Source organism: Pogonomyrmex barbatus, unplaced genomic scaffold (assembly GCF_055798465.1).
Source record: "Pogonomyrmex barbatus isolate J1 unplaced genomic scaffold, ASM5579846v1 scaffold3, whole genome shotgun sequence".
Lineage (NCBI taxonomy): Eukaryota > Metazoa > Arthropoda > Insecta > Hymenoptera > Formicidae > Pogonomyrmex > Pogonomyrmex barbatus.
In genome coordinates, this window is record NW_028297127.1 from 2,855,894 (window position 1) to 2,873,985 (window position 18,092).

Sequence of the window (18,092 nt, forward strand, 5' to 3'; positions counted from 1 at the left end):
CATTCGAAAACAACGTAGAAATCGCCTTAGCAGTCTTTTAATATTTTACTGCTGTTAGAACGATCGTTAATATTTCTGGTACACTTGGTTTAAAACCACTGACCCGGAAAGAATACCATCTTTCAACTACTCGCTCATAGTAATTTTATTAATTTTGCCATAAATGTTCTTGTGCTTTTGTCGATGTAAAATGTCCTCTACATACAAGCAAAAATTATACATCAAGATGACATTTATGATGCGTTACCGATATTTTCTTTGATTATATTGTTATTCAATATATTTAAAAATCGATATGTTTGTTAGGATAGCTATATAAAGAATATTATAAAATAAACTTTCAATTATTTTACCAGGAACAATTAAACTATTGCGTCAGAATAAATTTTTTAATAAATCGTGTTTTAATGATAACAATTTTATTTTTTATTTTATTTCAATTAAACATTTTAACAAATTTTTTAATTTAAATTTAATGCAAAATATTAATATCAGTGAAACTTAACTTTGTATAAGATAATTTAAATTGCTAAGTATAAATTTATTTTAGATCACGAAGTAAAAAAGTTAAAGTATCATCGACTAGGATACACTTTCTAGTTTCGTTGAGGCTGAGGTAAATTACATTCTATTTCGTGGTAACTCTATTTACGGTCCAGCAATACTTTACGTTACGCTAAATGCATTAAATTTCGTGAGTATTTTCACTAGCAATTTCTTAGATGGAAATTCACATAATTGTAGTTATCTTCCTGTAAGCCAATCTAACTTCACAGTAATATATATTTCTGTTACTCTGTCTCCATGATCCAAGTTCAGTAACTTTGCGGAACATTTAACTTTGAAATTGCGATGTGCGCCAGTGCTCGTTGAATATTTTTGTCTCTTGTCATCAATGTGTAGCTCAGTATGAAGTTGTATAATGAAATAATCTGAGAATTATAATGAAATAATTTAAGAATTGTGGAAACAAAAATAATAATTCAATCTCTCTATTCATCTGTAATGTTATTCTATTTCTATTTTTCTAGGTAAATTCTCATTCTTTTATATCTGTTATAAAAAAAGTTATAGATAAAACGAGATTAGATATCTTTAGATTTTGATTATGATTTTCGAGTATGGTAATCCGTTCTTATGATTAAGAGAGCCAAATCATGATTGCTCCGATTGTGGCTAGGTAAATTTATCGCATAAAGAATAATAATTGAGGTCAAGGCGGTTTTAGTGCAAGTATCAACGGGCAAGATAGCTGAATGCACGTGTCGAGAGGAGATACCGAGCTCTCCTTTGTAGACGCAATCGAGCCAGTGGGCGGTTGATTGAAGTGACCGCAATAGTCTGCGGTGGTGTTCAATTTGTCGGGGCAGGTTCTGAACATTCTCTTTGGTCACATAAAATCTGTACAATCGTGGATAAGCCATATCGTAGGCGGGTCCTCGGCATAGTTTCCTAATCAGTATCCAGAATATCACAACAGTGTAGCAATGCAATTGTGAAATGCTACAGATCCAAATTAATATTCATGTAACTATAATATAAATGACTAGTCATTCATTAATTATAATATAATAACAATAAATATTTATACTAATATAATTATAATATAAATAACAATAAATGCTAAACTTTTATTTGATAACAATATTTTTTTTAATTATACGCGTAGCAATTAAAATTTGACTATACCAAGTTTTTACTTTTGAAAGGTACAGAAGTATTTGAATATTTAATTTTAATAAGTAAGAAGTACGAAGCACGATTACAAAAAAAAAGTAATCCGTTAAATATATTTATTTTACTTTCTTCAAAGTAATTTACATTCTGTAAAATACCGCGACAGATAAATAAGATTTTTGATTATTTTGTTTCTTAGGCAATCCTAGCCGGCTGTTACGTTGCGGTGAAACATTTTTCTCTCTCTTTTTCGTTTTAGCTACACGGTAGACAGCAGCTTGTTAAATCTCCAAGTATTTGCCCCGGACTGCTCGAAAATTCCAATGTAGGACTCGACGCTCAGAAAAACAGAGTACATTGGAATAGGTCCAGACGATAACGCGCTGTGAGATTTGACAGTCATCGGGAAAAACGACGAGTCGTTACTTTTGGCGCAGAATGAAAATTCCTCCAGATTGAAAATTCCTCCAGATTGAAGATTTAATCATAGTTACACTTCGCGAAGCAGAATGGAATCATTCATTAGCCCTTCATTCTGCATACTTACTATTCTATTTCATTTTCAAATTATTTCACTTTATTTAAACAAATTTTATTTAACATTGTTTTATCGATGTTTATAATTTCGAATTAAATATTTAAAAATTCAAAAATTATAAAACATATTTTAAATAAATTTATGCTGATGAAAAATCAACTATAAAAAGCATTGTCACAAAATATTACCGTTAAAATCTAAAAATTTTTACGATTCTACGATAATTTCTCAATTCTACACTGCAGTTAAATTAGCGACAATGCAGAGAACGAGAGGTGGCAGTGATCGCGTGTAACTATGATCCCATTAGCCTATAGGGCCAAGTAAGTGCTTGGAGAACGGCCGGCAATGAAAAGTTTCAACGAGACGTTAAATTATGCAAGGGAATGCGGCAAAATAATGACCGCGTAGATTAACCTCGACCTTAGATGGAGCTTTGGATGCCGGTTTTTGAAAGGGGCCAGGTTAAACGATAAGATCCAATTATCGAGAAACAGTTTATCTCACGGACGAACGAAAGGATAAGCTGGCGAGAAACTCAATGCTCACTTTTCTCCATGGAATGGAGAACTCCGGACTCCGAAAACGTCCGATATATGCCGCGGGAGAAGAAAAGCCGATTGTTAACTCCACTTGATGTACGACCGATTTAGAGAATCGCCGAGCTATTAAGATGCGAATAATTATAGGATCATTATCGATAAGCATGTTTATATTGATTGCTTGTAGCTTGTATCAGTTTTGAAAGAAACTGATAAGGATACTTTTATAGATATATTTTATAACTCATTATTGTTATTATTTTATATGTTATTATTATTATTTTTATCATTATTATTATCATTGAAGTATCTCTTGGTATAATGCAAAAATGTATTTTATTATAGTGTTTTAACGGAAAAATAGAAATGGCTATCTAATTTCTGAAAAAAATCCGAGAAATCTCAGTTTCGTGTCGTTCGTGAAATGTCGAAAATCGGAGACGCGCGTTTTCAAGAATCAATTCGAGGAACGATGCTTACGAGGAGCATTCGCGATATCGTCATTTCCGAGAGAGAGAGTGGATGGTCTATGAATTAGGCCAAAGGTGTCACCGGTCATCGATCGATGATTGATAAGATATGAACTCGACTGTGCGCGAAGTATAAGCAGATGCTGTGCATTTTTTGATTCGATCTAAAATACGAAATCGTGTTCAGTACTTTTAAAGAATTTATTACGATTTTTACAATTATGAGATATCTATTAATTAATTTTCTTAACGCTGACTTGGGAATTCTGTTACTATGATACAAGGGTACATTTCGTAATACAATGTGATACATTTCTCTCCGGCGTTGTTCTCTTCGCTTTTCCTCCGTGCGCTTTCCTGATACAAGGATCGATATCCATGTATTGCCGTACATTTCGAGGATATATCGAAGTTCATCTTCGTGGATGCGGGTTCTCCCGTGGGACACGGGAATGCAGCACGGGAGGTGAGCATTCCTTGTGTAAGACAGCGCCCGTAATCAGGATAAGAACGCGGTTTGAACACGGGAAACCTGAAAGCCGATGTCTTACGTGACGAGGCTGATAATGCGAAGAAGAGAACAAACGAGATCGGAAATTTCGTACGCGACAGCAGTAAAAATGGCAGCAATATAGCAAACTAAGCGTTATATTGCGGATAGTTTCTATCTTATATGTAAAGAAGTCACGGAGATCATTGCATGCATTTATTCGTCGCATATGCGCGATATTTGTCTTCGGGATATTTCTCTTGACATGTGGACACGATATAAAACAACGCTTCTTCCAAGGAGAAGTACACTATTACTTGTTTTCTACATTTTCCTAAAGTTTTTATATATTTTTTATTTTTCACATATTCATATGATGCTCCTATTTGCCATTCACAACAAATTATCTTTTTTCTTTTAACTTATCTTTGGTATAATATTATTAACTAAAAATTATAACTTAAAAATTATAATTATAACTATAAAGCTATAAAATGTTAATTTATTCTATAAATGTTAAATAATATTTTGTAAAAGTTTAATTACATAAAAAATTTATTTGTCAAGAATTTATTGAATAAATTAGAATCTTATTGTTAGAGATTTAGGTTTTCTGTAAATTTATTACAAATCATAGATTTTTTTAAATAAAAAAGTTTTAATGCAAAATGATACTAATTAATGATTAACTATAGTTATTTATAATTACAGATATCTTTTCTGTTTGTTTACAGGAAAATTTTAAAAATTGTTAGAAAATATAGTATATTTATGCATTAGTTTTTATTTTTAATATATTCAATATAAAATAAATTTTATTAAGGGACTGAGACAATTTCATATATGTTGCATATTGCAATATGAAAAAAAATTAGAATATATAACTATATACATACATATATTAATATAAAATCTTTTTGTCTGTGTTTCCAAGGCATACTTCCAAGGCATAAATTTTTTGAATTCGTTGTTTGGCCTTTTTTTTAACTGGTTTTGACGTAATCAAATTTCTCGTTTAGTTTTCAGTAACGAATAGGTTGCAACAATTTACGTTTTCATAAGAGTCCGCTTTAATTGGTACGCGAGAACTGGTAAAGAATATTTTCAACAGAATATTTTAGAATTCAGCTTGGATCGTAGTAATTATTTAAATACATCGTACTCTCGTAACGCACATCTAAAAAGTCCTCGAAAAAATATAATATTTCAAGTATTGTTTTTGTGACAACGAGATTTCAACGAAAATAAATTTTATAAATTAAGAACAACATTAATATAAGTATAAGCAAATACTTGTTTATAAAATAACAAGTAATAGTAATAACATCAATTCATATAATTAAATGTTATTTAACATATAAAATAAACATTTTATTAAATATTTTATTAAACAAATATTCTCGCTATGTTAGATTAAGTTTGAAAATGACGAGTCTCGTTTGCAATATTTTTTCAAAGATTTATCTTTCTCTTTTCTTCTCTTCCTTTAATATAATATAAATTTATGAGCAGAAAGATTTCGCGTAATTTATGGTGTTGCTCGGCCATCTTTCAGCATGCGTTCTTTAACATCGCACCGCCCGTAAAAATGCTTCTCAGGAATTTATTATACTAAATTTGTAATAGTCACGAAAATATGCGCAAATAGTTTACTTCACCAACAACGTCCAATTGATTAAATAACGCACTTTGTATACCATTATTATGCAACCTGCAGACACTCTGAGCAATGAAGGTCCTTTGTCTTCACAAGCCTTGTTAAACGCACATGCGCTCTTCTGCAGCAATTTTTAATTGCGATATGAAACTGCATAATGAGTTACGAGGTCGCTTCTAGCGCGTTAATTCGTTTTTGCGTCAGGCAAATTTCAAATACGTTTGTGCCTATTTTTAAAAAAGAAGAGCTTTATATATTTATAATATTAATTTACAATATTAAATATTTTGTTTTTTTAAAAATTAGATTTTGATATACAATATTTCATAGAGATTTGTTTTTATTCATCTTTTATTTAAATCTTTACTTTAATTACAGTTATTTTAGTGAATTTATCGTTGACTTGAAATCTATTTATATTAATATAAATTAATCTAAAAAAATGTATTATTATATAAATATTAAATAAGATTCATTTAATAAGAAATTGTTGTTGTTAATGAAAAAAAATATCCTTTTTTTGTTCACAATTACGACTGATTTTCAATATTCAAAACACGTTTTTCATAAAAATAATTATTTAATACTAATAATACCACTTATATACTATTACTAATGTTACTATTTAATTATTTGTACAGGACGAGAAGAACCAGTTGCTCATCACGAATCTCTGGCTGAAACTGGTAAGTCTTTAATCTATCCAAAGTTTTCGATTGGTGTGAAATAAAACGAACCACGACGTCTTTCCAATTGATAGCTGCCACTTACACGAACAGCGACGAAATTCGTGGAAGATACCTCATTTTTTTAAAGGATCTTTACTGTTTAAGTTAATTGGGCAACTAGTTTTGATAGATTTGTAGCCATTCCGTGGTAATCTAATTTACCATGTTACACATCACTCGGTTTAACCCGACGAAAATTATTCTCGCGGAATAGTCACGTCATGTAAATCGGACACTGGTCTAAAAAGATAGGAAATAAAAATGCTGTCATAAACTGCATATATACTACTCCACGATCGCAATTTATTATACACTCTGAATTTATTATTATTTTTATCTCGTAGTAAAATCGTTATATAACATAATATAATTCTATTGTCTTTTTTTTATTAACGATCCAATTTTTCTCAGTGTAATTTGATAACATATCAAGTATTATATGTTTATAATACGATCATCGATATATTTCAAGATGCGCGATAGAAAACCATCGGGGTAATCCAGGTAACGTAACAAGGTCGGATCGGATTTTTATCGGGATCCGAACTATTAATAGAGTTCGCCGCAACAGGTTACTCCCAGAACACGGGAAGTGAGGGTGCCCTTATTAGGACTGCGACGGTGTTTTCTTTCAGAGAGAGAGAGAGAGAGAGAGAGAGAGAGAGAGAGAGAGAGAGAGAGAGGGGAAGAGACGACGATTTTCGATTCGCTCGCTTCCGATACGCGAAAGCGTTCGCCATTATTTATTTTTCCCAGCTTACGAAACGGCTTATGCAGGGTCAATCCCGCGCAAGCTCACGCGAGCTTTACGATGACCTAAATTCGAACACTGACGATTCTACCGACGATCGTTTTCGGCTGATTGACGGATCGCACCGCATCGGACACGCGAAGCTCTTCTGCGCATCTGACAATTCCTGACGCCGAAGGCGAATGTCATGATCGTTACGTTATTGATTGGCCCTAATCTCGCCCGGAGCGACCTTAATCTTTTGTGATTGTGCGTTAATATTCGGGATTCATTGATAACAAATCTTTGGTTAAGTCTATCTCAATATATATTATATTATCTCAATATGCTACTATCGTCATTAGATTGAATTAACTTTTTAATTCTTTCCAGTTAATTTATTCCATTATTTGTTTTATTAAATTTAGAAATTTATATTATCAGGTAGTATGTGCCATAAATAATAACAATGTTAAATAATATAACATGTTAAGGTTCCTAAAAAAAAACACTGAGACAGAATTAAAACATTTTTTTATTTCATAAATTAAAAAAATTAAAAAATTAACTAGTACTAAAAACTTTGCCTTATCTTAATGCCTATACTATCCATTCATTTAAAGCATTTTGATAAATTTTTATTCTTAACATAGCTGAAACGATTTGAAATTTCTTACTCTCTTCGCAGTTATTTTACTGCGACATGTAATAAGTTTAATATTTGCGATTTCGAAACCACTCTCATGCCGAAGATATAGAAACGTCAGCTTTCTTCTTTCACTGTTTAATCTTTTCTTCGTGTCTCGTGACGGCCAATGCATACGGAAGTAACACGCAGCTGCATGTGACTCAAAATGCCGATACGTTTGCAAATATAAATCACGTAGATATTCAAAGAATCGACATCCGCGAGTATCGATATGATGTTGTATATTTCCTGGTATCGCTATCAGATGCACTTGTGTCGAATGCAAGAAGAGAGCCGAAATTAAATCTATCTTCTAGGAAGAACTGCATACACTTTACTCTCCCATATCGAAAATGCGCAGATTGCAGTATTGTAAAGTAACTAAATGTATTTTATTTGGATCGGAAATAATAGAGATTTATGAGAAAATGCTTGTATTTGTAAAAAAATATAATTTGAGAAATAATTTTCCCTTTGGCGGTTCCTGAATAACGAAGACAAAAATTTCAAAATTATACTTGCAATATTAATGCATCGTTAATAATTTATGCGATACTCTAATACAAAATTGTTGTACTCACAAATGTTACAGACATATTTGATACTTGTAATTCGCTAAAAATTATTAATTTAATCTGTACAAGTAGTTTATTAAATCATGCAGTATGCAATATTCCGGATCAAAAGATAATAACGTTATCTCACGAACGAAATTACTATTTTTTTATTTACATATATATTTAAAAAAATATGAAACCGGAGATTAAAAGGGTTTACTTATACATGAAAGCTATTACCTAATATATTCGTGTTTGCTTATGAAATACTTTTGATTCGCATATCAATCCGATAGACCAATGTTTTACCAATGTTTGGATTGCAAATTGAATGATGAATCAATTTGAGAAAATTCATCAAAATTCACCTTTGCGAATAAAATTCACACGATGCTCTTGTATAATATTAATAGAAATTTAATTTGTCTTTTCACATCTTTCCGATATAATTATTATTACAAATTGACGTCATCATCATATCTGTTATTAGTAATTTAATAATGTATTATTGCTCATGATTGCTTGCAAATAATAATAATAATCTAAAATATCCAGATATTACAAAAACTATTACATATATTTCTTTTGTTTAAGATCCTAAAAAAAGATATGAGGGGAGAGTTAAAGCATTTCTTCATGTAATAAATTCAAAAATTAATCGGTACTAAAAATTTCGTCTCATCGAGTGCCTATCACTACACTATCTATTTCTTGCATTTTTATAAATTTTACGTTTGTAGAAATATATATTTGTAAAAATATACCTCCTCTCTTTTCTCTCCCTTCTTCCTCTCCTTTTTATATCGCTTCGCACTGAACCGTCGGCATATATCAAGCGTACACATCGCTTCGTCTTACTGACTACTACTACTGAGCGACAGGATGCTCGATGATAAAATTTATGCAAAAACGATAGCGAAACGCGGCGCGGCGCAGCGCGGCAAGGCGACGCTGCATAAAGTATCGCTATTTCTCGTCGCCTCGTGCGCGCGGGGGACCCGAGAAGGAAATGCATTTATATAATTTTCGCCGTGGCTAATGGAACAAGGGAATGTAACTAGCGCAACGATACACCGTCCATGAAATAAGAGCACGCGCGAGGTACGCAAGCGAGCGCAACGCGTACCGGATGTATCGTAATCTGCACGTTTCGCGCACGGTTATCCCGAGGCGTCTGACAATTTCTTCCAATGGATGGGTGATAGTTGCGCGCTAGACTAGCGAAATGGCTGCCCAGGGATTCCGTGGACTATCGGATAATGGAGATACCATGTTCGGATCATTTAGGTATCTTCCTTTGGAAGCGATATAGCGTATACGAGAAAGCGAGCTCGCTACACGATAACCGTTAGAACATTGGAATCTCCCGCAGAAGCGGCTCTTTTCCTTTCTTTTTCCGTATATCCTAAATTTCTTCGAGATTATTCTAAGGAATTTCTTTGGTCACCATGTTAACGGATCTCGTTTCCTCACTCAATTGACGTGCGCATTTTTTAACGTCTACCACTACCCTATGTTTATATTACGGTAAGCAATCCTTTATACATGTGTCAGACAGGCTTCGCAAGTTCCATTACTGCTGTGGGGACGATAAATCACGCGGGGCGAAAATAATGTATAGGTGCGCATAGGGAAGTTACCGGACGGTGGTGTGCTTTACTACGTGCTAAGAGTGGAAACCAGTGCAACTTGGGCGACATAAAATATAAAACTCCACGCCAAGGACGATGTATTACGTGTAAGTGCATCAGCATGCGAATCACATCCGAAGCGTGACTAATGTGACTTCTTGCAGATGTTAACACATGCATCAACAAGGAACGGTTATATTTAGCACTTTTTTAAAAAAAAAAAAAAGAAGTTTAATTCACGGAAATTGGTAACATTCAAAACAAGCAGTCCGCGACTACTTGAGTTTGCGAGTAGCTTTTCTCAACTCGCTATTGAATTAGCAATAATAACTTCAAAAGTTCATATTTTTTTTATCTTGAAATATTCGTGGTTTTCGATCCATCCAATATTATTTCCGCAAGACGCATCATCAATGGAATTGCATTGAAACGACAAATCTTCTCTTCGAGACAGACGAACTTCCACTTCGCGCGAGAAAATCCACAATTCTGGTTTTCTACTCCGACGTAACTCTTTGATAGAGTCTAGAAAAGAGAGTACGGAGAACACGAGTCTCGGCGAGCTTTAATGGTATTAACCGGTATTATGAACGAAGTCAGAATCTCCTTCCATTCGTAGCAGCAGCTATTTTCTTTTTCCTTTGCCCATCCCACGCATTGCATCCTTCATCTTCCGCACTCGACGCGTCTCGTCAGTCTCTCTATTTCGTACATGCACTTAGGCGAGTTCATCCACTCGACACAACCCTCTTGGAACTCGCGAATGCGGAAAGAAATGATTTACACACACGTGATACGAAAGTTTGAATATTTCTGAGCCGACGTTACTTTATTTTTGAATTAATCACGGAAAAAATGCTATTCTCTTTGCTTCAAACGAAAGCAGATTCTATCAAAGAGACGTTATATGTAGGGCTTAGCTCTGTAAGCGAATTCGATATCTCTATATTTGCTTTCCATATCAAATATTTGGGATAGAAAAATTGGAATAAAAATCGAAAAAAGTTCCTTGTATAACGATCCGCATCTTTATATATTTTTTCCTTAATGATAAAGCAAAACAATTTTTAAATGTAGATAAATTGAAAAAAGAAGGGTGCTGTAGCAGAAGCAATTTCGTTTAAAACTTCCTGATGCAAAGGATCGCAAAAAAAGCACATTGGCGGCGACAGCTTGCATTTCGTGCAGTTTGCAACTGATCTTTTTAGGTCCAAAACTTTTAACGACGAATTTCAAATAAAGATTAAAAAGATACAGAAAAAGAGGCTCACGGCTTTCGATTTAATCATTAACGGTTACTACACACCTAAAAGTCTGGACTGTAAATAATCTGCTGTGGTATTTATTGAAAAAAAAGTTTCTGGTATCTTAATTAAACGTGCTAAATTACAGTATTTCTTTTTGCGTACGTTAATTACGAGGACTCTCGATTTGAAGCGGTGCTATTTATCCTATTTAGATATAATTGCTTAATTAAGTGTGCAGTAAGAGATGAAGCGGTCACCCGATATCAATTTCACACCGATTTAGTTTTCAATGCCTGCGCGATACTTTACCTTTCCTTCTTGGCGCGTACAAGGACTCGTTTATGAAAGATTTCACAATATGCAGTATCGCCACTGAAAGGATGTATCGGCCTGGGAAGAGAACAACGCGATGTAAAAAAGCGGCGATACAATATGCGGACCGCTTTCAATAGCCTTCGCATACCGATTAGGAATAGATTTCCCTTGCCATGTAAATGCGGCTGTCGAACTGACGTTTGCGAAAAGTTACGATATCTCGATTGGGAGACAAACTCTATTTGTGAATCATTGAGGTTCTCTGATACAGAGGATTCTGGGGTACATATCTAAAAAAAATGCCAATACCATCTGGATCGTTTCAATTGGCATTTTATGAATTGTGAGCGACAGTCACGTATCGACTTACTTTTAATTCCGCCACTGCCTTAATCAATATCAAGCTATATTTCCACAAAATTAATTTGCCGCGCTCACGATATCGGGGCACCGCTTTAATTATGCTTTTTCTCCGCGCGTTCCTTCATCGATGGAAAAAAATGATTTGGTATTAAAAGGTACGCGTCTATTATTGAATTATTAATTAGGTCACTGTAAAATTCATCACAAATTTGTCGAGTGCTCTTGTTCGTCTATGAGAGCTCGAAAATGGGAGAAAACATTACAGAAACGTATCATTAAGAATTGCAATCGAATTTAATTAAAGTTATTTATAATATTATTTTAAAATAATTCTTTTTTATTAATCATATATTATTTAATAGATGTTGAAATATTTTAGAAATTTGATATAATAATTTTTTTTAATAACTTTACAGGAAACTTAAAAATAATATTAACGCTTTATTTACAATGTAATAATTATATAAAGCGCAGTGTGTTTTTATATTTATATAAAATCAATATATATGCAATAAAATATATATTTACCTATAACTCTAATTAATAATTATCCGGAACAAAGTATTTCGAATTCTGAGTTAGTTGTATTACACAAATTTTCCAAAAGATGTGTAAATCGAAAGATACTCTCTAAATATAAAAAACTTAAGCATTCCTTAATCATTCCTTTCGCTTTGTCGGATAAGTATAATAAGATCTCTGTCTAAGGGGATTACGATTGAATGAAGATCAAAGATATAGATCCGGAAAGTTTAATGGTTAGATTGTCCTTTAAATGAAAGATTAAAGCTCCGTTATCAATTTCGTACCCTGAGAACCTTTGGAATTTCAATATTCAATTTGATTTATTAAAGCGCGCTTTAGAAAAGCGTGCTTTAGAAAATCCAATTTATTATTTTATGTTCTGTTTAATGCAGAAAGCATTTAAAGAATCTAATTCAGATTCCAATTCTTAGATTCAAATTCTTCAAATGGGCACGTGTATAATAAATAAATATAATATTAGACATATATTATATATATTAGAATGGAATTACAGATAGGATTTTGTCTCATATGTACATATATATAAATTATAAATATAAAAAAGTATTGTATAACGCTGTAAAAAATAAATAATAAGATACACAATTCCTTCAAATCCTATTTTATTAAATCCTATTAACAAAATATAAGATTTGCATGTATAAGTAAAGTGTTTGCTGCTATAAATTGATTTAATTATTTTTAATTATCATAATACTATTCGATTGTGAATTATTTATTAATTGAAATTAGTGATCATTTATCACTACTATTATGTTAGAAAATTTTTTCCAATTAATAGATTTACGTAATATACAATTTATTCAATAATATTCAATATACTTATATAATTTATAATATAATACACTTTATTCAAAGTATTCAAATATAATACACTTTATTCATACCTACAATTCAAATATTTATCAAAATAATTTAATAAAGAATTATGTAATAATATATTTTTATGACCAGATATTCATTGGTGCATTTATAATTAATTATTACAATTGCGTGTGTTCTTTGTAATACATACATGTAATACATGTAATACATGTAAAGCATTTGCTCTTTATGCCTCATTGTTTCATCTTCCTGAAATATAAAATTGTGAGAGTTACAGAATAAATGTCATTTTCCTGTAATTCATCTGCAATTAGCCGTTCTCGCGTCGACGAGACCGCGTTCTCTTAGTAGAGACATTTCCGCGCTTGGACAATAGACGCGCATACGTTTCCTCAAATTCCTGTGTAAATCCACCGTAACTGGAAACGACGTTTCGTCTATTTCTCCGACACAAGCTTTGAGCACATCGGAACGACCAACGAGCGGAATATTTGCTAAAGTCGGAGAGTACGCTCGACTATAATGTTCCGGCTATTCTATATCCCACGCGAACAATTTCAATTATCTTTTGTACAGAATTTGCGAGTAACAATCTGGGAGGGTCCCTGGAAAAACGTTCCGAGTAAAAACACCCTCTGAAAAGAACTAACAACTTTTTTTTAATCGGAACATTAAAGATAGTAATCTTCTTCTTTCTATCCGCCGCACTACATTATCATATTAGAATATCTCTTGATACTGCTATTAATTCGTAATTCCTTTAGAAATAAAAAGGACTACTTTTGCGTTATTAATTTAAAATAAAAAAAGGAAAGTAAAGATAAATAAAAAGAAAACTCGTGAATTTGTATTTATTAATAGTGAAAGATAAGAATTTATTTCTTTTTATATAGTATAATTGTATAGTTGCTCTCGACATGCTTATTAATACAACGACCTGATATAAGTTCAACGTATTAAATTGAATCAATTTGTGAAGTTAATATGCGTGTTTGCTCATGCGAAGCCGAGATGAACATTTTTAATAATACATTGGCGATTTAAATTAAAACGTTTATCTAGGTAAAAAAAAAAATCTTATTGATATTTTACTTCTTTAACATAAATTTACACTTTATAATATAAAATTCTTTTATATAGAAATGTGTTTATTAAAAAAGTTTAAAACGATGTATATACCGTAAAACCTGTCAAGAAATGTAATAAATTTTTTAATTTTGACACTTTGTTTTTGATAATATTTTTCGAGAATATTTTCTCCAACTTCTTCATTTTTTACTTTTTCAGAATGTATGCGCAATCGAGGGTAAATTAACCAATTTTTTAGGAATTAGGTTGCTTCTCTGAAAGGTTTTCGTTAAAAGCTTGCAACGGCATACTTTAGGCAAGATATGAATTATTTAGATTCCGTATAGCCGTAAGATGAATAAATTAGGTATACAACGATGTAGTTGTTCATAAATATTTGCTTAGAGCATTTAAACATGCTTAAGTATTTAAGCGTAAGCAAAACTATGCGACCTGTACATGAAGTATTCTTTAAAGTAAATTACAGAATACAAGATAATGTCAATTCTTAAAAACTGATATTATTACTGGTTTTATTATAAATAGTATTACTATAAATTTTTAGAGATAGGAATTTTTAGGACGAATCCCAGCTGTTTTCGCATAATCTCAATTAATATATGTATATTTCCTTAAATCTGCCAGCAATTTTATTCAGATCAGAACTGGATAATTACAATAGATTATGTTCTACTATTTCAATTATTTATTTTTTATTATTTTGTATTTTATTTTCAAATGAAGTAATGAAGAAAAACTCTAAAAAAGTTCTTCTACACAAATATCTACACAAATATAAAATGATTCGTTAAAAGGCACCGAAAGAAATGAAGTTTATTCTTGTTTCTCAGAGCTTCCTCTAACGGCGTTTAACGAACTGAGGATTAAAGAAAAAGATATCAAACAAAATACGAATCTAGGAAGGTAATTAATCTTGAAAGCACGTTATCGCAAAAGATCAGAATGCAAGCCTTGCTATGGAGAGCCGTTCTCAGCCAACCAGTTGAATTTTTTTCAATGAAGTTACCAACTCTTTCGTTTGCTCAGCTCATTCATCATTTCTTGTGGAATTAACGAATTGGAAGAAAAGGAATAAAATTTCAATACAATTTACTCGTGACTTTGGGAGGATTTGTGATACAAAAAATTATAAAATTATATAAAATTATTATAAAATTAATTATTATTGTATTAAAATCGTTAAAAAATCAAATCTCTGTTTAAAGAAAAAAATGAGAGTAACCCAAATATAAATTTGTTACAACCAATCTCTTTACATAAAGCTTAACAAAGTCATTCTGTTTAAATAGCTGTTTAAACAAGCATTAGCAATCGAAATAACCCCTTTAATATTAACGTGGGCACGAATCTAAAGTTTACACACGTCAGAACACACGTATCTGAAATTTACACGTGCATCATGCGAATCCCGGGACAGAAACGTTGATTACGGTGTTATCGCTTGTGGTTAGTTACACGTGGCCCGGGTTACTATCACAGATCCACCTCGCGTGTCCGCTGGAGCAAGAAGGGGCTCCTTACACCAGGGTGCTGTTTTCCGATAAATTCAGGTCGCTTGAGTAATCGAGGATGCATTAACTGGCTCTCGTCGAAAATTGAATTACGCCACTAGCTGCTGGTACCTCTCTGATCAAAGGGCACGAATGTGTTATAAGCTGCGGGTGTAAGGTCTGGCTTTCGCGCAAACTCACATTGTCGTATGACAAACACTCCAAGTTTATCAAAGATCTCGCATATGAACATAAAAAGGTTGTATACGCATCTGCTGCGAGACGTGGCGAAATAAATAAAGAATAAGCTGTTCGCGAATGAGAGAGGGTACGAAAGCTGGCGTTTAACTCTCGTCGGAGAATTATAGGAAGGAGGAAATTCAGGTACTTCTCTCTCTCTCTCTCTCTCTCTCTCTCTCTCTCTCTCTCTCTCTCTCTCTCTTGGATTGTCTAATTCTCAAGGCTGGGGGTCAAATAGAACAGGAACCATTCGATTCGAGCAAATTCCGCAGCCATTCGTCAAGGTCTAGCACTGACAAGCTGTAAACTCGGGGCGTGAAGCGCTCGATCTTCACGTGCCAAGCTCGATTTCACTTTGGCGTGCTTTATATTGGTTCCGAGTTACTCAGCACTTTTATGAGTCTCCATTTACTTCTCTCTCATTTGCGTCTTTTGCGCTCGTGAGTGTCGTGTAAGTATCTTTTTCCCTTACCCCTTCCCCCCCTCTCTCTTTCTCTCTCTCTCTCATACGCGCATTTACGAAGCGAATCGTTCATCTTGATTGCTTTGAATAACCGCTTCGTTGTTTGCGTGCGATCGAAGCTTTTTGCAAGCGTACGTGATGCGGGCGGCGATGTAAAAAGAATCTAATAAAGTTTCTTCTTTGCTCGTGCTCTGACGGCATGAATTGCGCGAGACACGTAGATACTTTGATGGGGGTTTTGCAGCATTAGTTATGCGGGAACGATGGATCACGTAACTTTGCGAGTATTAACTCGAAATTGTTATTGTTACATATTTCGACAATATGACTTTATGATATAATCACTTCGAGTGTGATAAATAAACAATGCCATAATTTATATTAATAATATAAAATAATGTCAACAATTATTTCCATTATTTGCTAGCGTGAAAAATTGTATCAATAATTATATATAAAATAAATAAAGCATTAGCAAATATAATTAACTAAAAATAATTTTGTAGAACAATTAACTCTTTCTGTGTCTATATATTTTTAAGAATTTAAATGTAAATTTAGAAATATGAACATGTATTTCTGCACACGCGCACACACACACACACACACACACACACACACACCACACACACACACACACACACACACACACACACACACACACATGTCTGTTTTATTTAATATATAAGATAAATACATAAGATAACAAATCTCTCTAGAAAAAAAAATATATATATATATATGTATATATATAACTTAATTATTTATATGAAATATAAAAGACATGATAAATTATTTACGATGATAAATAATATATTTCTCATGAAAATGTTCTCACGGTAAAGCCTTTTCAGCAGGCATTACCTGTTATTATATGGAGCTCAAGTTATTAAGCCTGTTTTTTTATACGAATGAATGCTTACGTTTCGGGAAGCATGAAAAGAGAGGAGAGACGGATGAGACGGATGTTGTGGGGTGCCATTGTAAGATGAGCCCTGGCAAAAATTCTGCGGATAATACGAAACTTTGGTCGACCCAGTTCCATTTGTGCTGATCGCGATTAACGGGCACACCCTGTATGCTCTCTGCATCCGTACACGTTATGCGCTAAGGCGAATGGCGTATTTGCCATCGGGGTAAATATACGATACGTGCGCCGCGAACGTGATTAAGGTATTGCCACGGTGAAGCACAGCTTTCATGAGTCCTGCACGTTGCCTTCGTAAATACACTTTTCTGTTTACTGGTCTAATCTCACCGCACGGAATGAGAGAGAAAGATAGAAATATCTAGAGGGAGAAAGAAAGAAAACGCACAGTGAGTGCGATAAGGTCGCTGACGTTGCAAATCTCAAGAGAAGAACAATGACGAAAAGGATTAACTCTAAAAAGGGGATCAGTCCGCAGAAGAGAGAAGAAACGCATACGTAAGGATTAATCTTCGCCATACGATGTTCGCAAAATCGTAATTTACATTACTGTTGTTTTCTGTCTTTTTTTTTTTTTTTTTTTTTTGATTCCTATATCCTTTTTTGTCTCGCCATTTCGTCTCACCTTTGTCACGCAATTTTGTTTCTCGCTTTTTTATTCCGCGTTTTTCTTCGTGCTCCTAACAACAATGAAGCGAGTTTCTCATACTACCGCGCGGGTTTAATTAAGTAGCAATGGAAGGCAGACACAGCGCGCGGCATTTCAATTATTAAAATTAAAATAGAATCACAATGCCTCCTAATTACATGTGATTTTTTTAGCCCGAATTATAAAAATGGCTGCATCATAATAAAGCCAACCATTAAAAATAGTTAAG

The 18,092-nt window shown here is 33.0% G+C and overlaps 1 protein-coding gene across 1 annotated transcript in view; it reads left to right on the forward strand.

Annotated features, from left to right (window-relative positions):
* Positions 1 to 18,092, forward strand: part of nAChRa7 (nicotinic acetylcholine receptor alpha7 subunit) — a 189,763-nt gene that overhangs the window by 117,211 nt on the left and 54,460 nt on the right. The window contains exon 2 of the mRNA XM_011644316.2: positions 6,016 to 6,060. The gene's annotated coding sequence lies outside the window, so the exon portion shown is untranslated. The remainder of the gene's footprint in view (positions 1 to 6,015; positions 6,061 to 18,092) is intronic.